This window comes from Capsicum annuum, chromosome 1 (assembly GCF_002878395.1).
Source record: "Capsicum annuum cultivar UCD-10X-F1 chromosome 1, UCD10Xv1.1, whole genome shotgun sequence".
NCBI classification, from domain to species: domain Eukaryota; kingdom Viridiplantae; phylum Streptophyta; class Magnoliopsida; order Solanales; family Solanaceae; genus Capsicum; species Capsicum annuum.
The window spans coordinates 72,531,810-72,553,880 of record NC_061111.1 but is presented as its reverse complement, the minus strand read 5'-3'; the positions used below and the strand labels follow the sequence as shown (position 1 = coordinate 72,553,880).

General features: G+C 36.6%; 1 pseudogene; it reads left to right on the top strand.

The window, feature by feature from the left end:
* The window catches only part of LOC107844451, a 100,617-nt pseudogene that overhangs the window by 75,171 nt on the left and 3,375 nt on the right, over positions 1–22,071 (top strand).

Below are 22,071 nucleotides of genomic sequence, written 5' to 3'. Positions count from 1 at the left end.
GTGGAGAAAAGATGAGGGTAACTGGCTAGCATATCTACTTCTGCTTCCCAAGTAGCACCCTCGACTGATTGATTTCTCCATAGAACTTTAACCAAGGTAACTTTCTTATTCCTCAGTCTACGGACTTGACAATCAAGGATTTCAACCGGGATTTCATCATAAAAAGGCTATCCTGAACATCACAACATTCCAACGGATCAACAATAACAGAGTCTCTAATGTGATTCTTGAGCATAGAAACATGAAACACAGGATTGACAGCTGACAATTCTGCAGCTTCTTTCCTAACATGATTCAAAACTCTATAAGGGCCAATATATCGGGGACTAAGCTTCCCTTTCTTTCCAAATCTTTTCATATCTTTTATGGGTGAAATTTTCAAATACACCAAATCATCGACTTCAAACTCAAGAGCTCTTCTTCTCACATATGCATATGACTTCTGGCGACTTTGGGATGTCTTCAACCTCTCTCGACTTAACTTAACTTTCTGCATAGCCTCAAATATAGCATCAGGTCCAATCACAGCAACTTCACCCACTTCGAACTAGCCTATGGGCAATCTACATCTTTTCTCATACAAAGCTTCAAATGGATCCATTCTAATGCTAGCATGAAAACTATTGTTGTAAGCAAATTCAATCAACGGCAAATGTTTATCCCAACTTCCTTTGAAATCAAGAACACATGTACTCAACATATCCTCCAAAGTATGGATAGTCCTCTCAGCCTGACCATCTGTCTGCGGATGAAAAGTGGAGCTAAGATAAAATTGGGTGCCAAGACCCTTCTGAAAGGCTCTCCAAAATTGAGAAGTAAGCTGAGTACCTCTATCAGAGATGATAGGCAACGAAACTCCATACAACCTGACTAACTCTCGAATATACAGCTTAGCATAGTCCTCCGCGGTGAAAGATGTGTGTACTGGCAGAAAATATGCTGACTTAGTCAACCTGTCTACAACGACCCAAATAGAATCATGATGATGATGAGAGAGAGGTAAACCGGTACAAAATCCATATTCACCACTTCCCACTTCCAAGATAGAATGCTAAATTCTTGCATCATGCCACCGGGTCTTTGGTTCTCTATCTTTACCTGCTGGCAAGTTGCACACTTTTCTACAAACTTCGCTATATCCTTTTTCATACCATTCTACCAATAAATTTCCCGCAAATCATGGTACATCTTAGTAGCACCGGGATGAATAGAATACCGCGCGCCATACACCTCAGCCATAATTCTCTACCTCAAATCATCAACATCAGGCACACATAATCTATTTTGAGATCTTAATACACCATCTCCCCCTTGGGAGAAAACCTCCACCTTTTAGTCTTTGACGGACGCTTTCAATTCAATCAAATGAGAATCTATATCCTGCTTTTCCTTCACTTTCAAAACTTGGGAAGATTCAGAACTACTCTGAATCCAAACATTACCCTCAGCTGATTCAAGCAATCTAACACCCAACTTAGCTAAACGATGCACTTCATGAGCTAACTCCTTCTTATCTTCCCATAGTCGATTTGCTAAGGGCATATGCCACTACATTGGCCTTACCCGGGTGATACAACACACTTATATCATAGTCCTTCAGTAATTCTAACCGTTGCCTCTACTGAAGATTCAACTCTCTCTGAGTGAACCACACTATAAACTCTTGTGATCTGTAAAGACATCAACATAAACACCGTACAAATAGTGTCTCCAGATTTTCAAAGCGAAAACCAATGCAGCTAACTCGAGGTCATAGGTCGGATAATACTTTTTATGAGGTTTCAACTGTCTGGAGGCATTGGCTATAACCTTACCTTTCTGCATCAACACATAACCCAAACCAATTCTGGAAGCATCACAATATACCATAAAATTTTCTACACCAGTAGGTAGAGTCATCACAGGGGCAGAAGTGAGTCGAGTCTTCAACTCTTAAAAAATCTTCTCGCAAGAATCTAACCACAAAAATTTAACCTTCTTTTGGGTCAAACAGGTCAAAGAAGCAGCAATGGAAGAGAAACCTTTGATAAAACGACGATAGTTGCCAGCTAGACCCAAGAAACTCCTAATATCAGATGGGGAAATAGGTCTAGGCCAATTCTTCATAGCTTCTACCTTTTGAGTATCAACTCGAATACCATTAGAAAAAACAATATAACCTAGAAAAGAAATTGACCTTAGCCAGAATTCACACTTGCTAAATTTGGCAAATAACTGTTGATCCCTAAGGGTCTGTAAGACAATTTGAAGATGATCTGCATGGTCGTTTTCACTTTGGAAATATACAGGGATATTATCTATAAACACAATAACGAACATATCTAGGTATGGTCAAAACACTCGATTCATGAGGTCCATAAAAGCTGCCGGGGCATTCGTTAGCCTGAAGAACATGACCAAGAATTCAAAATGACCATAACGAGTGTGGAAATACGTCTTTGGAATATCACACTCTCTGACTTTAAGTTGGTGATAACCGGATATCAAATCTATTCTTAAAAAGTAACTGGCACCTTGCAGCTGATCAAATAGGTCATCAATTCTAGGAAGAGGGTACTTGTTCTTGACTGTGACCTTGTTAAGCTGACGAGAGTCAATGCACATGCGTAATGAACCATATTTCTTTTGCATGAATAGAACGGGTGCACCCCAGGAAGACACACTGCACTTTATAAAAACCTTATCAAGAAAATATTTGAGTTTCTCTTTCAACTCTTTAAGTTCTACGGGGGCCATACAATATGGAGGAATAGAAATAGGCTGTGTATCAGGGAGAAGATCAATTTCGAACTCTATCTCTCTATTAGGAGGTACCCATGGGAGATTTTCTAGGAAAACATCAGGAAACTCATTGACAATACTAAGAGACTAAATAGTTGGAGTCTCAGGCTTAGTGTCCTTAACTTGGACTAAATTATAGATACAACCCTTGGATATTAATTTCCTAGCCTTAAGATAGGATATGAAATGACTTTTAGGAGATACAAAATTTCTGGACCACTCAAAGACTGCCTCATTGGGAAACTAAAACTTGACTACACGGGTACGATAGTCTATAGATGCATAACAAGGGCGAAGCCAATCCATACCTAGAATAATATCAAAATCAACCATGTATAGCTCAATCAAATCTATAAACATGACTCTGTTAAGAACAGTGATAGGACACTTCTTATATACTTGCTTGGCAACAACAGATTTACCCACTGGTGTAGAGACTAAAAAAGACTCGAGAATCTTTTCAGTACTGATTTTAAATTTATAGCCATCAATGGAGTCACATAGGAAATACTTGACCTAGGGTCCAGCAACACATACACATCAAAATGAAATACACGGAGCATACCAGTAACAACATCTGGTGAATCCTCCTACTCTTGATGGGGTGGTATAGCATAAAAGAGATTCTGCCGCTGACCACCTACAGTACTAGATGAGGCACCCTAAAGAGGAGTAGGATGAACTACAGGGGCTGGAGCACTAATAGTCTGACTCTGAGGATGAGCACTGCAACTCCCTTGTTTAGTATATGGGCAATATCTGAACTTGTGGCCCAACTTACCGTAACCAAAACAACCCCTCTAACTGACTAAGCACTCACCGGGATGGTCTCTAACGTACTTCAAACATAGGGGAGGATGAGGTCTGTTACTCACACTATCCTGGGACCTGGACATAGTAGGCCTACTACCCTGCTCTGACCTAATTTTGAATATAGAAGTACTGACTGATGAAGGCTCTGGCATAAGAGAATGGCTCTGGAACTGATGGCGGATCCCTCCAGAAAATATAGTATGACTATAACCCTGTTGCTCTAATCTAATTTTCTTATTGCCTATCACTCTCTCTCTCCTTCACTTTTTCGGATTCAATCTACTAAGCATGAATCAATAATATTGAAAGGTCCATGTCCCTATTAAGCATAGTGGCTCTACACTCTTTCACAACATAACCAGATACACCGGCCAAGAACTTACTCATACTAGTTCTAGAATCATCCATCATACCGGGAGCATACTTAGATAGCTGGTTAAACTTATGGCAATACTCCTTAACTGTCATGGGGCCTTATCTCAAGTTCATAAATTCTTCTAATTTTGCTTCCCTCAGCTCTGGGGGAAAGAATTTGTCTAAGAAGGCATCTTGGTATAATTTCCAAGTCACAGAAGCATCATTATCCCCTCTACTTTTCCTTCACATCTCCACCCAATCATAAGCAACATCTTTTATTCGATAGGAATTCAATTCAACACTTTTCTCCTCAGTTATGTGCATAATCTAAGTGGTTTTTCTCACTTCATCTAAATACATTTATGGGCCCTCACCTACTTTTGACCTATAGAACTCAGGTGGATTCATTCGCATAAAGTCACGAACCCAGGCTGTAGCAAAATTATTCCCTTGTAGAGGTAGAATAGTAGCCTGGGTGTTGGGTTGGGCATAAGCGGTGACCTCCTAGGCTAGCGCTTGGAAAGATGTATGGAATTCGGCATGGGACATCATCTTATCTAAAGGATCAATGAGTTAAGGTCGTTCGTTATTTATGCGAGTTCTATGAGGAGGCATTTTCTATCATAAGAGAGCATAAATTAACAGCAGAGAGAACCAGTCATAGGCACGATAGACTCTTGAAAGAAATAAATCACTTTTCCTAATATGTCCCGTAGCCTCTTGATCATAGATGTGGCGATTTACACACCGATGATCAAGAATCTACGTAACACGACTTTTCAGACTCCCTAGGACTCCTTGAATCTTAGGCTCTGATACTAAGATTGTAACGGACCAAAAACCTCTCGAGAGAGTCACATGGTGCTCAAGGCCACACGTGCCCTCAAGCTAACCCTCTAAGCCTGTCATCACTTTCAGAACTCATTATAGCACAAATCATGCTAAGATAAAGAGGAATAACGATGTCATGAACATACTGAAATATGAAGTAATACTGCCCTGTACAAATAAAATATTAAAATCTCTGTACACGCTGGTACACTAGTCTGACAAAGCCTCTACTACATAGGACTAAGGAGCCATTGGGATAGATCCCCAACTGACTCATACTGAACTGAAAGTAAACAAACATCTATTAACAAGACAAAATCGGAGACACAGGTCCTCGAATCATGAGGACTCACCTACTGCAAAAATGCAGATGAAGGTACTCAAAGATCACTATCGCCGCTGAAACTGAGCACCTGAACCTATATCATGAGAAAATATAGAATACGAAAGAGTATGGTACTTAGATCATTATGGACGTGGGAGTTTCATATAACTGACATAACTATACTATGTGAGCCGTATGGAGTCCAATGTTTTGCCCTCCTAAGGACAGAACCCCACATTGGTGGGGGTGTTGTAATCTTGCCAGGAAGTACAACCTCAATCTTGTTATCACAATCCCATACTCGGCCTCTGGCCCACAATTATCAATATCAATCCCACAGTGGCACGTAGTTTTGGAGAAATACCACATTTCTTGCTTGGTGCTAAATACTCTTCCTAGACTCAGCTCAGAACGCGTTAGGAAATCCACCTTAATTAATATCAAATCATGGGTCTATTATAAAGACCAAAACATAAATATATATCTCATTTTTAAATCATAAACATCTTGTGGATTCCTAACCTAACTCAACTCAACATAATCTTTCTCAACATCAAGTACATTTACTTTTCGAATCATTTTCAAATATCAAAAGCTTCAAGAAAACATCATGGGACTCAATCTTGACTTTTAATCTCAAATATCGATATATATGTTCAATAGTCAAATTTCTCATGAAAAGGCATAAATCATGACACTTGTCTTAAATTGCTTAGAAATCATCAATACATAATGACAATATACAACTCATGGAATAAATTCTCAATTTAAGAAACATAATGGTGAAATAATCATAAATATCAAACTTATTCAACATAAATCTCATAAATCATAAATAAAGAAATTTGGGTGTAAACCCACTTGCAAAATCATGTAAATCAATAATAGAAAGTAAATCTTTAGGAATAAGAACAAAAGGAGTGTTCTTGTTCAAGCCCCATATACCTTGGATTATAATTTTGGAGATGTAGAAACTTGTTTGGAACTTCTTTCTTACACTTTTAGATCAAGATTCTTGATGCCCTTGACTAGGGAAACTTAATTCTCGAACAACTTGGAGAAATCCATGGAAGATCCTTGAATTTCTTGGAAGAAGATTGAATTTTTGGGTTTTGGAAGAAACCCTAATTTCTAGATCTTCTTGGAAGAGGAAAGGAGAAAGCTAAATGGCTATTCTCTACTAGGATATATATATATAAGACCATATAGGGCAAAAATGACCAAAATACCCTTTTAAAAAAGCTGAAATTCGCTGATTGGGGCCTGTGATGGTCGATCTGACGGTCCGTCAAGTTTCCTGATGGTCCACCAGATCGTCCATCACTCGAGTGTCAAATCTAGGCCATTCTTCCTCTACATGACGGTCTAAGTGACGGTCCTTCATGAAACTAACAGACCATTAAGTCGTCCGTCACTCGAGGGCCAGAAATGAGACATTTTGTCTCATCCTAACGGACCCCTTGATCGTCCATCAACTTTTGATGGTCCACCAACTTGGACATCACATGATTGCCTAAAAAAGGATTCACTGCCTTGGCTTGATGGGGCACTTGACGGTCCACCAATGGGCGATCTGATACCATTTAGTAAAACGCCCATGACTCCCTCGTCCGATGTCGGATTTCAATAAAATTAGTGTCGATAGAAAGCTTATTCAATGCTTTACATGACAAAAAGTAGAAATTAGAGAAATACAACATGGTTTAAAAATCAATTACTTTGGAAGTCATATATATCCACTCAAAAGACAAATTCAGGCTTAAGAAATGATCGAGGTATTATAATAAGACTGTCTGAAATCTAAGAATTCATAGCTTGACTGAGAGAATCAGGAAGACATGATATGGCTCTAGGAACATAGCTAATGTTACGGGTACGAGCACCCCCTGGACTCGATGGAAGGAAACTGACCAAGCATAACTTACTTGAACATATAACTAACATCATAATCCATAATACATTTATAGAAGCATTTCATCAAAACATGTGATAGGCATAACTTGTACATACATGGGGATTTCATGGTATCATGCTAGTTAGGCCCTTTTCCTCCATCTAGGCATTTAATCAAACATATTGTAGGCATGGTACATTTAAACATCATTGTACAATAATTAAACATCATGGTTCAATTCTAATTTTATCATTCAAGGGTTTAGTCATAGGTTTGCATGAATCTACCCACATAGAATTTATCACCCAACTTGGAGTAGAATTCAATTTCTCATTATCCACATGAACAAGAGCAACAAAATTATGAAATTCATAAGAAAATCCATAAACTTGAATCTAGAAAAGGGATTCTTGGGCTTCATGGATGAAACGAGTTCATGAATGAACACTATGCATACCTTGGTTCATAAATACACAAAGATTGACGTAGGAAATTCTTGATTCTAAATCTTCTATGAAAAGCCCTAGGTTGTTCTTGAGAGATTTTTAAGAGAAGAGAGTGTATTTTGGGTAAAAAGTGGTTGAATCACGTGTTAAAGGGATTAAATAAGGGTAGAAAATTGACCCTTTTAACCCTAGACATGTCTTATAATTTCAGTAAAAAATTCCCGAATTAGACCCCTAGCGCGATGTAGTGCTATCGCAGTATGTCACTGGAATTTAACAATTGGGAAACTACGGGATGGCGCGACGCGGAGCCATCGCTTTGCCCTTGTTTTGCAACCTGAAACTTTGGTGTGATGTGGAGGAAATTGCTATGAGACACTAAAAAAGTACAATTGCCATTTTATCTTATGGTACGGTGTTCCACTAACTAATATGGCGTTGTTTTACGACGGGAACTTGAAATAGTCATAAATTCTTACCTAGTTATTGAATTTAAGCAAATTTTATATCGATGGAAAGCTTATTGAATTTCTCACATGACAAAAAGTGAAAACCTTAAAAATATCATGTGTACAATAGTGGATTCATCTTTCAAAGAAAGCTTCTAACATTTTTAGATGATTTCAAGCTAGGAAAAGGTATGGGGTATTACATCTATGAGGACCCCCTTCATTTATTTGCTAATCTTCGAGTATCCCAAGAAAGTGATGAACCAAAAACCCTAGTTCTTCACACTAGAATTGTGTTGAATAATTTTCTATTTGAAAAATTGTTTGAAATTGAAGTATTTCAAGCTAGGAAAAGGTTTGGGGTATTACATCTATGAGGACCCCCTTCAACTATTTTGCTAATCTTCGAGTATCTCAAGAAAGTGATGAACCAAAAACCCAAGTTCTTGACACTAGAATTGTGTTGAATGATTTTCTATTTGAAAAATTCTAAGACGACAGTCGCTGAATTAGGTGCTGATCTTTTTGATTTTGATCCTCTACTTTTATACTTTGAAAATAAAAAATTTTCCAATATAATTGCTACAATCTTGTTTCCACATAAAATCTCCCTAAGAAGTATTTCGACTAAAGATATGTTTGTATTATATTGCTTAATCAAGAAGTATAGCCTATAATGGAGTGGGTGGTTTCATGGATACATTCTCGAATATGCTTTGGACCTTAGAACTTTTGCTAGCTTGCCCTATGGTGCACTAATTTCTCATATTTTTCTCCCCACAATGATTGACCAATCTGGTTTTTCTATTATTGATGTTACTGGCACTATGATGCTCGAGCTTTTAAAAGCATGGGGTACATGCTGGTTGACTTTGAACAGTATAAAAAGGACTCAGCTAAAGGTCATTCTATGAAAGCTTACTCTAGAAAGGCCCAAGTTGACTCTACAATGTTATTGTAATACCCCAAAAATCCAAATCAATATTAGATTCATGTTTCAAGCTCACACATAGTACATCATGGTTTTTCGGTAGACTTATAAGTTATTTTGATGTATATTAAGGTCTCAAATAATTCCCAGCTATTAGACGAATCAATATAATCCTTACTGATTGAACTTTTCATAAGAATGTTTCTTTATTTAACTTCAAATGAGAATATATTTTCTCTCTATACCAATTTTGGCCAAATCCGATACTCGGATGAGAAGTTATGGCACTTTTAGTGAAAACAGTAGCTCAATATGAGCAGCACCGCATCGCAGTGACCCCAAAAATAATGTTTGTCCTTTTTCCAGTGTTTCATCATGGTAAGCATCGCGTAATACCAAGGATAATTTTTGCATTTGTCAATTTCTAGAAAGGCACCGTGATTACCATCACGTTGCACCAAAATGCCAGTTTAGAGTTGTCCTTTTAGTGGCACAACACGATAGCACTGCATCACGCCACCGGGAAAAATGGGGGCTTATTAGATTTCCAGTGGCCCAATGCGATTTTACGACGTTGCGCCGGGTGTCAAAATCAGGATTTTTATCCAGTTTTGCGATTTAATTTCCAGAGATCGTGTGGTCTTTTCCCATGGCCCTAAACTCATCCTAAACAAGGAATTAAAACCTAAGAGATCATTATATGCCCCATTATTCACAAATTATTCTTTAAGAAATTAATCCTCTTTCAAGAACAATCCCTAGCCTTCAAAATTCAAGATCAAATCTCAAGAATTCGCCAGTAACCCTCACAAATTCATTAACCTAGGTATGTTGAGTGTTTATCCATGGGTTATTTTCACCCATAGAGTTCAAGTATCCAAATTTTAAATTCAAAATTGTAATTTTTACAAGTTATTGTGATTTTAAATTGTGATTTCAACCATGAATCTTCATGAATCTTGATTTCATACTATGTTTACATAAAAATGTCATTGTTATCAAACCCCACATGTTTTATTATTGCTATTTATTGAATTAAATCATGATTAAGTGTTGTTGATGTTAAAATTATGTTATTACTCCAAGTTTTTATACTATTCCCATGTTTAGCCTAAACTATGAATACCAAGTGTTTGATAAAATGCCTACAAGAATGAATATTTGATAAAAGCTTTTATGTTATGTCCTCCAAGCTTAAGTACTATTTCAGTATTATTTCTTTTGAGTCTTGGGGGTTATGAATACCTAAAAACTTAGCTGCTTACTTAGTCTCAGTATCTTCAGAATAGTTTTTGAATATATTATGAGCATCATCAGTTCAGTTAGTTATCATAATCAGTTAAACTTAGAATAGTCCAGTATTTTGAGTTAGTTTAGTTGGGAGTAGGATTTAGCACCGAGCAAGTGCAGGGATGGAAGCTTCCCTGTTAGATAGGTAGATTCATTAGTAGAAGTCCATGTATTCCAGAACTACGTAGCCAGCAAAGGATATGAGGAGTCACCCGTCAATTTAGGCTTGACTACCTCGCAGGGGTCACCCATCAGTTTAGGTTTAACACCCTTAGTCCTTTGGGATAGCACATCAGTATAGTGGATCCATATATCCAGCGTTAGTATTCGTGGAATGTATTAACACCCTTCCAACTGGGATTACAGGTTGGACGACTTATCGGTAGTCTCAGTCCAGTGATCAGTTCAGGAATTCAGTTTTAGTTGCTTGACCATAGCATACAGATATCAGTGATTCAGTTATCACATTTCAGTAATTCAATATTTATAGATTTTATTCAAAATATTTCATATGCTTGGCCATGCATCCTCAATATTAACAGATTTCACACATCCTCAGTATTTATAAATTTCATGCACACTCTTTAGTACTTTGTGTTATATATTCCGACAGTTATTATTCATGTTCATGAAACCATGCATATCATTCTATCTCATTTAGCATACCAGTATATTCAAAGTACATATCACATACTCTTTTATAGTTCTACGATATATCATATCATAGGTTCGGACGCCTAGTTCCTAAATCCCACATAGACTTTTCGGAATATCAACCATAGTAGTGGTGAGTCCTTATATTTTGAGGGAATACTATTTTATTTTCATGCTTCAGTTCAATAGATAGATAGAGTAGTTGGGCCTGTCCCATCAACTCCCATTTAGTCAATTTAGAGGCTTTTGGATATTTCAGATAGTTAGTTAGTTCTCAAATTTCAGTTGCTATTGTCAGATGTTTTATCAGTATTAATAGTTATGTTTATCAGATTTATCACTTAAAACCTTATGGCTTATCAATTGTTCTTCCGCATATGTTATTATATTATTCAGTATTCACAATATATACCATGTCATGGGTTAGCTTGCGATCTCTTAGGACTGTAAGCACAATGTAAATCCTAGGTTGTATTCTCGGGGTATTACAAACTTGGTATTAGATCCTAAGGTTTTAAAGTATCCTAGGAAGTATAAAAGTCACGTCAAGTAAAGTCTTGCGCATGGATGTGAAGCGCGCCACACTTATAGGAAAAAGGTTATAAGGTATTTTAGAAAAAGTTTCCTTTCTTTCAGTATTTATGCCGTGCGACTAAGCATGATGCTCATGTTAAACTCTCTATCTAATCTATTCTCCCTTCCATTTATATAACATGCCTCCCAGAAAGATAAACAGAAGAAGAAACATAAACTAGCCAGCACCTCTGCCCATTCAAAAAGGTCTCCTGAATTAGCATGTTTCTCATGCAAAGTTCAAAGCTGCATTCACTACTCTATCCCACCCTGTAGTGACTCACAATGCTTATATATCCATTGTTCCAACCAACCCAGTGGTCAATACTACCGCAACCAGGATTCAGGATTTTACCCAAATAAATCTTTCTTATTCACAGGATCCAAATCTGAAGAGAATCCACAAGAATTCTTAGACATGGCCTAGAAAGTAACAAATATTATGGGGGTAACTGCTAGTAAGAGTGCTTAGTTAGCTACCTATCAGTTGCAAGATATGGCTCATACATGGTTTAAGCACTAGAATTTAGATAGAGGTGCAGATGCAGGGCCTATAGAATGGAAAGAGTTTATTATAGATTTCTTAGATATATTTTTTCCATTGGAGATGAGAAAAGCTAAGGTGTTACAGTTTATCAACTTGAGGCAAGGAAGCATAAGTGTGAATGAATATTCCCTCAAGTTTACTCAATTGGCTAGGTATGCTCTTCATGTGGAAGCTGATAGCAGGTCTAAGATGAGTAAGTTTGTATCTGGTGTATTTGATAGTATGGTCAGAGAGTGTAGGACCGTAATATGGATTAAGAAGATAGGCTTGTCTAGGTTGATGGTCCATGCTTAATAGATCAAGGAGTAGAAGACTAAGGAGAGAAAGTGAGAGAACAAGATGGCTAGAATGGGTAGCTTTAATTTCAATTAGACAAGGTTAGAAGGTGGTAACCGTCCTTAATTTTGTTAGAAATCTTCAGTCCCAGCTCTATCTTCAGCTAGTTCCCCAGTACCTAAATTTAGAAATGATAATTAGGATAGGGTGCCAGGCTCTAAGTCCCAAGGCAGTGTTAACAGTGGTCGTACAAATCCTCTTTGCCAGAAATATGGTAGAAACCATCAGGGTGAGTCTAGAGCTGGCAGTGATGTATGCTTTAGGTGTGGAAATCCAGGCCATTAGATTAGAGAGTATTAGGTAGTTGCTAAGAAAGGTAGGGATTTGCGCCAATAGGGCCAGTCCCATCAATCATTAGTTCTAATCAGTCGCCCAACTTAGCAGGGTGCCACTTCCAGTGCTACTAGTGGTCAGTGTCCAAACAGATTGTATGCCCTTCAGTTCTGATAGGATCAAGAAAAATCTCCTTATGTAGTTACTGGTACATTACAAGTCTTTCATTTACATGTTTATGATTTATTAGACCTTGGACCTTCTCTTTCTTTTGTAACCCTTTATATAGCCGTCAACTTTGAAATCAGTCCTAAAATCTTAGAAGAGCCTTTTCAGTGTCTACCCCAGGAGGTGTGTCTATTGTAGCCAAGCAGGTATATAGGAACTTTCCGGTCATAATATCTTAGAAAGTCACTTTAGTTGATCATGTGAAGTTAGAGAAGGCGGATTTTGACGTCATTCTCGGCATAGATTGGCTCCACTCATGCTATGCTTCAGTTGATTATAGAAATAAAGTAGTTCATTTTCAATTTCCAAATGAACTAGTCATTGAATAGAGGGGTAGTACTACAACTCTTAGGGGTCATCTTGTTTTGTACATTAGAGCGAGAAAAATAATATCCAAAGGGTGTAGTTACCATCTTTTCCGAGTCAAAAATACTAATTTTGAGACTTCTAATCTTGAGTCAGTTTCAGTAGTAAGGGAATTACTAGATGTGTTCCCTGAAGCTCTTCCTAAGGTTTCTTTCGAAAGAGAAATTGACTTTGAAATAGACCTTCTTCCAGATTACCTATCTCTATTCCTCCTTATAGAATGGCTCCATCTGAACTTAAAAAGTTGAAAGAATAGCTAAAAGATCTCTTAGATGAGGGATTCATCAGGCCCAGCATCTCCTTGTGGGGCACACCAGTCCTATTCGTGTGTAAGAAAGATGATTCTCTTAGAATGTGTATTGACTATCATCAGTTGAACAAAATCACAATCAAGAACAAATACCCACTTCCCATAATTGATGACTTGTTTGACCAACTTTAGTGTACCAGTTGTTTCTCTAAGATAGACCTCAAATCTAGCTATTACTAGCTCAGAGTCAGAGAATGTGACATTCCAAAAATAGCTTTCAAAACTTGGTATGGTCACTTTGAGTTTCTAGCCATGTCCTTTGGTCTCACAAATACCCCAGTAGCCTTCATGGACTTGATGAATCGAGTGTTCAAGTAGTGCTTGGACATGTTCGCCATAGTCTTCATTGATGACATTTTTGTCTACTCCAATAGTGAAAATAATCATGTAGACCATCTCAGAATAGTATTGTAGACTCTTAGAGCCCATCATCTATTTGCTAAACTTAGTAAGTGCCAATTTTGTCTAAGATTAGTATCTTTTCTTGGCCATATTATTTCTGATAATGGAATTAGAGTTGATTCTTAAAATACCAAGGCGGTGAGAAACTGCCCCAAACCCATCTCTCCATCAGATTTCAGGAGTTTCTTGGGTTTGGTTGTCTATCACCGATGGTTTGTTGAAGGATTTTAGTCTATTGCATCCCCCATGTCCAAATTGACTCAAACGAAAGTTAAGTTTCAGTGGTCAGACTCTTGTGAGAAGAGCTTTTAGGAGTTGAAGACTCAACTCACCACAACCCCAGTTTTGACATTGCTAGATGATTCAGATAGGTTTGTTATGTACTATGATCCTTCCAGAGTTGGTTTGGGGTGTGTTTTGATGCAGAAGGGAAAGGTTGTGGCATATGCCTTTAGACATCTTAAGCCCCATAAAAATAATTACCCTACCTATGATCTTGAGTTAGCAGCTATTGTGTTTGCCTTACAGATTTAGAGGCATTATTTGTATGGGGTGCATGCTGATGTATACACAAATCATAAAAGCTTGTAGTATGTATTTTGCAGAAGGATTTGAACCTGTGCCAGAGGATATGGTTAAAATTATTGAAAGATTATGATATGAGTATTTTGTACCATCCGGTCAAGGTCAATGTAGTGGCAGATGCCCTAAGTAGATTATCTATGGGCAGTGTTGCTCATGTTGAGGATGATAAGAAGAAATTAATTAGAGAAGTTCATCATCTTTCCAGGTTAGGTGTTTATTTGGTTGATTCAGATGAGTGTAGCATTTTGGTTCAGAATAGTTTGGAATCTTCTTTGGTTATCGAAGTGAAAGAAAAGTAAGATAGGGATCCTATTCTAGTGAAGCTGAAGGAGTCAGTCAGAGATCAGAAAGTAGAGGTTTTCTCCCAAGGGCGAGATGATGTATTGCATTGCCAGGGTAGATTATGTGTGCCGTATATGGATGAGTTGAGGCAGGGAATTCTTGTAGAAGCACATGGTGCACGTTACTCTATTCATCCAGGGGCCACAAAAATATACCGCAATTTATGGGAAATCTATTAGTGGAGTGGGATGACGAGGGATATTGAATAGTTTGTAGCTAAGTGCTCCGCATATCAGCAGGTTAAGATTGAGCATCAGAAGCTAAGTGGGTCTATATAGGAGTTTAGTATTCCTACTTGAAAGTGAGAGGAAGTGAACATGGATTTTTTGACAGGTTTGCCTTGTACTCGTCGGTAGCATGATTTGATTTGGATCATTGTAGGCAAAATGACCAAATCATCTCATTTCTTCCTAGTAAATACCTCTTATTTAGCCGAGGAATACGCCAAGATCTATATTTGAGAGTTGGTCAGGCTGCATGATGTTTCGTTATCTATCATTTCAGATAGAGGTACTCAGTTCACCTCTCAGTTTTGGAAAGCTTTTCAGAAGGTTTTTGGTACTCAAGTTCACCTCAGTACAGCCTTCTACCCTCAAACAGGTAGTCAGGAATAAAAGACCATTCAGGCCCTTGAGGATATATTGAGAGAGTGTGTAGTCAACTTTAATGGCAATTAGGATAACCACTTTTTTTATTGAGTTTGCATATAATAACCACTAGCTTTCTGATGGCTCCGTTTGAGGCTCTCTATGGTAGGAGGATAGATCTCTGATTGGTTCATTTAAAGTACGTGAGGCCATAGTAATAGGGCCTAACTTGGTGTTTGATGCCTTAGAGATAGTTCAATTGATTAGGGAGAGGCTTAAGGCCGCCAAAACCGGACAGAAATCTTATGCAGATGTGAGAAGGGATCTTGAGTTTGAGATTGGTGATTTTGTATATTTAAATATCTCTCCCATGAAGGAAGTGAAGAAGTTTGGTAAGAAGGGGAAGCATAGTCCCCGATATGTTGGCCCTTACAAAATTTAAGTCGCTTTGGAAAGGTGATTTATGAGCTTGAGTTGCCTGTAGAATTAGCATCAATGCACCTAGTATTCCATATCACATTTTTGAAGAAGTGTGTTGGTGACCCAGCTATAGTTGTTCCCTTAGAAATTGTAGATGTTAAGAATAGGCTTTCTTACGAATAAATTCCAGTCGAGGTCCTTGATCGACAAATTCATAGACTAAGGAACAAAGAAGTTCCCCTAGTCAAAGTTCTTTGGAGAAATCAGTCCATGGAGCCACATGGGAAGAAGAAGCAGATATGTGGACCAAGTACCCTCATCTTTTCTCCGCAAAAACAGACTCAACTTAAGGTAACAATCTTCTTAGAATTTCTCTTCTCCATGCTCAGTTTCAGCTGATTGTCATTCTCATGTCAGTCATGCTTTCACAAAACCTGTTCATTCATGAATCATGTTTCAGACTCAGTAATATAATCATGTTTTCATCATGCATATTCAGCATGCAATCTCAATTCCTCGTAATTTTTAGCTTAACCAGTCTCATTCGAGGACGAATAATCCAAACAGAGAGATATTATATCACCCCAAAAATCCAAACCAATGTTAGCGTCATGTTTCAATATCATTCATAGTACATCATGGTTATTTTGTAGACTTATGAGTTAGTTTGATGTATATTAAGGTCTCAAACAACTCCCAGCTATTAGACGAATTAATATAATCCTTACCGATTAAATTTTTCACAAGAATGTTGCATTAGTCAAATTCAAATGAGTATATCTTTTGCTCTACTCAGAATTTTCCAGCTCAAGACCCACCAAATGATAGGATATTAACTTGGCTTTCCAACGATACAAATTTTACCCAAATCCAATACTCGGGTGAGAGTTTATGGTACTTTTAGTGAAAGCAGTAGCTCAATACGAGTAGCACCGCATCGCGGTGACCCCAAAAATGACGTTCATCCTTTTTCCAGTGTGTTACCGTGGTAAGTATTATGTCATTCCAGGGTTCATTTTTGCAGTTGTCAATTTCCAGAAAGGCACCGCGATTACCATCGCGTCACACCAAAATGCCTGTTTAGAGTTGTCCTTTCTAATAGTGCCATGCGATAGCACCACGTCACGCCACTGGGCAAAATGGGGGATTGTCAGTTTTCCAGTGGTCCGATGCAATTGTACCGCATTACGCCGTGGGTCAATATTGGGATTTTTTCCCAGTTCCGCAATTTAATTTTCAGGAACCGTTGGTCTTTTCCCAAGGCCCTAAACTTATCCTAAACACGAAATTAAAACCTAAGAAGGCATTATATACCCCATTATTCACAAATTACTCTCTAAGAAATTAATCCTCTTTCAAGAACAAACCCTAGCCATCAAAATTCAAGATCAAATCTCAAGAATTCACCAACAACCCTCATGAATTCATTAACCCAGGCATGTTAAATGTTCCTCCATGGGTTCCTTTCACCCATGGTGTTCAAGTATCCAAATTTTAAATTCAAAATTATAATCATTACAAGTTATTATGATTCTAAATAGTGATTTCAACCATAAATCTCCATGAATCTTGATTTCATACTATGTTTACATTAAATTGTCATTGTTATCAAACCCCACATGTTTTAATATTGCTATTTATTGAATTAAATCATGATTAAGTGTTGTTGATGTTGAAATTATGCTATTACTCCAAGTGTTTATACTATTCTCATGTTTAGCCTAAACTATGAATACCAAGTGTTTGATAAAATGCCTACAAGAATGAATATTTGATAAAAGTTTTCATGTTATGTCCTCTAAGCTTAAGTACCATTTTACTATATTGCTATTGAGTCCTGGGAGTTATGAATTCCTAAAAACTTAGCCGCTTACTTAGTCTCAGTATCTTTAGAATAGTTTCAGAATATGTTATGAGCATTATCAGTTCAGTCAGTTATCATAATCAGTTAAATTTAGAACAGTCCAGTATTCCGATTCAGTTCAGTTGGGAGTAGGATTTAGCACCGAGCGAGTGCAGGGATGGCGGCTTCCCCGTTAGATAGGCAGAGTCGTTAGTAGCGGTCCCTATACTCTAGAACTACGTAGCTAGCATAGGATATGAAGAGTCACCCATTAGTTTAGGCTTGACTACCTCATAGGGGTCACCCGACAGTTTAGGATTGACACCCTTAGTCCTCTGGGACAACACATCAGTATAGTGGATCCACATAGCCAAAATTAGTTCCTTTGGAACGGTATTAACACCCTTCCAACTGGGGTTATAGATTGGACCTTGATTAGCTCAGGTTGGGGCTTGTCGGTTAGATGATACCTCCCATAGTCTCAGTCCAGCAATCAGTTCAGTAATTCATTTTAGTAATCAGTTTAGTGATTCATTTATCAGATTTTAATAATTCAGTATTTATATATTTTATTCAAAATATGTCATATGCTTGGTCATGCATCCTTAGTATTTACAGATTTTACGCATCCTCAGTATCTATAGATTTCATACACAATATTCAGTACTTCATGTTATATATCCAGACAATTATAATTCATATTCATGAAATCTTGCATATTAGCCTCCCTCATTTAGCTTACCAGTACATTTAAAGTACTGATCGCATAGTCTTTTCTTGTGCTATGAAGTATCATACATAGGTTCGAACACCCAATTCTTGGATCACGCATAGACTTTCCACACTATTATTCGTAGCAGTGGTGAATCATTATATTTTGAGGACAGGCTATTTTATTTTCATGCTTCAGTTCAGTAGCTAGATGGAGTTAGTTGGGGCCTGTCTTATCAACTCCTATTCAGTCAGTTTAGAGGCTTTCGAATATTTCAAAAAGTTAGTCAGTTCTCAGATTTTAGTTGCCATTTTCATACATTTTATCAGTATTAACAGTTTTGTCTATCAGATTTATCACTTTAAACCTTATGATTTATTAGTTATTCTTCCACAAATGTTATTTATTATTCAGCTGTACTAGCTCATGGGTTAGCTTGCGGTCTCTCAGGACTGTAAGCACCGTGTGATTCCCAGGGTGTACTCTCGGGGCATTACAGTTATTGCTTAAAAATTTGAAAGGTTACAGAAAAGGTTACTGATTTTGGAAGAAGGTATGCTCTCTTTGCAGGAAACTATTGGAAAAATAAGTCAAGTAACTAAGGAGACAAACGCAGATTTTGGAAAGCTAAGGCTCACAGTTTATAGTCTAAAAGTTGAAGAAATTCGGGCAGTATATACGCTTATCAAGCAATTTGACTCTATCAATACAAGAACCATCATTTCTCACATTGAATTTTGTTGTCACTATTCAGACATCCTATTCAACCTCTTCAAAAAATATGAAAAAATCCAATGATGCCTTCTGCAGGAACATGATCAATACCCTGACCTACTTTTTGTAAAATGGTCCTCCTCCTTATTCATGATTCAATGGGTTCATGTCCCTGTAAGACAATCAAATATTCTAGGAGAAATCAATTATAATGACAATAAATCAATTTATTATGGGAAGAGAATATTGGTCAATATTCTGAAGAACCTTCTGCCTGAATGATCACTACATTTGAACTTGTATAAACAGACTATAGTAGACTAGGTTTATTCTATGCATCTTTATTTGAGCGAAATCCTAGTTACTTCCTATTATTATAGAAATCATTGTAATTCATTATAGTGTAAACAAAAGAGAGAAGATACAAGATATGCAAGTAGAGGCTGCTACTTTTGTCATACGGTAATCCTATAAAGACTGTGATAAAATTATTATAATCTTTCAAGTTGCTCTAAAGGGAACATCTTGTAACCCAAGAGAACTAGAAGTAGGCACTACAAGCATGTTCCGAATCAAGATAAATCAACTAACTATTCACTATAGACGACTCAAGAAATAAAAATTTAAATTCAGCCCCCTCCTTCTTAATTATCAATGACATCATTGGTTACATTTACAGATACATCATGATCACTATAGATGACTCAAGGAATAAAAATTTGAATTCAGCCCCCTCCTTCTTAATTATCAATGACATCATTGGTTACATTTACAGATACATCATGATCGATGTAAAACACTAAGAATCGTTTAAATATTGATTACCAATGTTATTCTGTACTTCATATTTTATTTGTTTCATAGATGAAAATGTTTTCTTACTAGTTGTTGTAGCAACAGATAAAATAAGAGACACTTTTATAAAAAAATAAAAGTAAATAAACTAGCCACGAAAGTTGATGGGGTTTCAATTGATTTTGGGAGAAGAGGGGTCTTTTTTGAAAAAAAAAAAGAATTAGTGAGGGGGAGAAAGAGAACAAAACTTAATATTTTAGCTTTACGTGTTTAACAAATATTAATTAATATGAAAATAAAAATAAAAAAATTATAAACTATATTCATCAAAAATAATTTTTAATTACTATTAACCACCAAGTCAACTATGAATTGAGAAAAATAAAAGGATAGACGATGTCTCATATCCATATTTTGCTTGAAACTGATTTAACTAAAAAATTTAGAAAAATAATACTCATCCATCGGATTCAAACTCCTGCCCTCAAGGAAGGAAATATGATCCCATGCCACTGGAAGCAAAGAGCACTTTGGTTCTTTAGGAGCCATATATATATATATAGAGAGAGAGAGTTTTCATCAAAACTTGTGGGTGGCGTGGTACGCACCTTAATATATCCATGTGAGAGAGAGAAATAGAACGAAACATAATCTTTTAGCTTTATATGTTTAACAAATATTAGCTAATAAGAAATAAAAAGTCAAAGATTTATAAATTAAATTCATTAGAAATACTCTTTAATTACTATCAACCACCAAGTCGACTATGGTTTGAAACAAATAAAAGGATAGAAGATGTCTCATATCCATACTATGCTAGAAATTCATTAAACTAAAATATTTAGAAAAACAATTCAAGTCCATCGAATTTGAACTATGATCCCTTGCCACTGGCAGCAGAGAGAACTTTGGTTCTTTGGGAGCCATATCTATATCTATATCTCGATCTATCTATCTATATATAGAGAAAGAGAGAGTATTTTCGTCAAAGATTGTGGATGGCGTGGCGCCTTCATTCAACTTAATAGATCCACTCCTATTCATGCACCCTAAGTAAAGAAGAATTCTCTTCTTCTAGATTATATAATTCTCACCATTGAATTTGAAAATATAAAAAATATCAGAGAAATTTACAAATTTAATAACTGTAAGAAAATATACATGTAGACTTGCTTAACAAATTTGAGGCAAAGTTAAAACCCTCTCTCTTTGTGCGAACCCTAGGTTCCCCAAAACTCTCATGGTCGATCAAGCCTTTTGCTAGCAACGTTTGATGGCAGGTCAAATTTTTTATTCTCTTTCTTAATTCCCTCCCCAAGTAGATTTATCTTCTTCTTAGACTTTTACTTTTAAGACTACTAATCACTCCTCCAAACCACTGGATTATTGCAAAATGTTTAATTCAATGATCTTAGAATCAAAATTCATATTCCTAATGATGTTGAGCCCATTCCACTGAAACCAGCCATATATGAAAATGGTGTGCCTATTGTAGAATAGACAAAGACCGAGTTTATAAGGATGAACAAATTAGAAATTTTGCAATATACAATAGTTGGGAAATCTATTCAAGAGTGGCCTAATCTTGATGATTTAAGGAATAACTATCCTTCATAATGTAGAATTAAAGGTGATTACAAGATAGGATTGCTGAGATACAAACATATATTAATTCAGTGTATCCTGTTGGAGGATTTGATTAATATAATATCTAAGAATGTGTATTATGTCAAAAGTAAAGATGACATATCATTTCCTATGAGGCCTCTTATTTATGACCCAAGTTTTAAGATTGATGAAGAATCTACACAGGTTATGGTATGGATCTTATTTCCTAGTCTTATACCCACATGTTTTATTAAGGAACCTTTGTTATCTTTGGCATCCAGGAAATTGCATGTCATAGATCCAAATACGGGTCGCTTTAGATATTTGATCCCAAATAAGAAAGCCTTTGAAGAATAGCCTTACTTACATTTTAATATACTAAAAGTACCATTTTACCCCTCCACACCTCAAATATATTTTTAATCTTTCCATACTCATTTATCTCTCAAATTTTATTTTTTATTATTTTCACTTTTTAATTTTTCCTTTACTTTTATTATTCTACTTTTTCCACTCTTTTTTATTCCTTTAAATTTATTATTGTGATATTTATTATTTTTAATTTTTTTTAATTTTATTTTCATGTTTTACCCATTGTAATAAGCTTAGGTGACGAGAAATTTCATAAAGCTACAAAAAAATTTCTTCTCAAAGCTTGA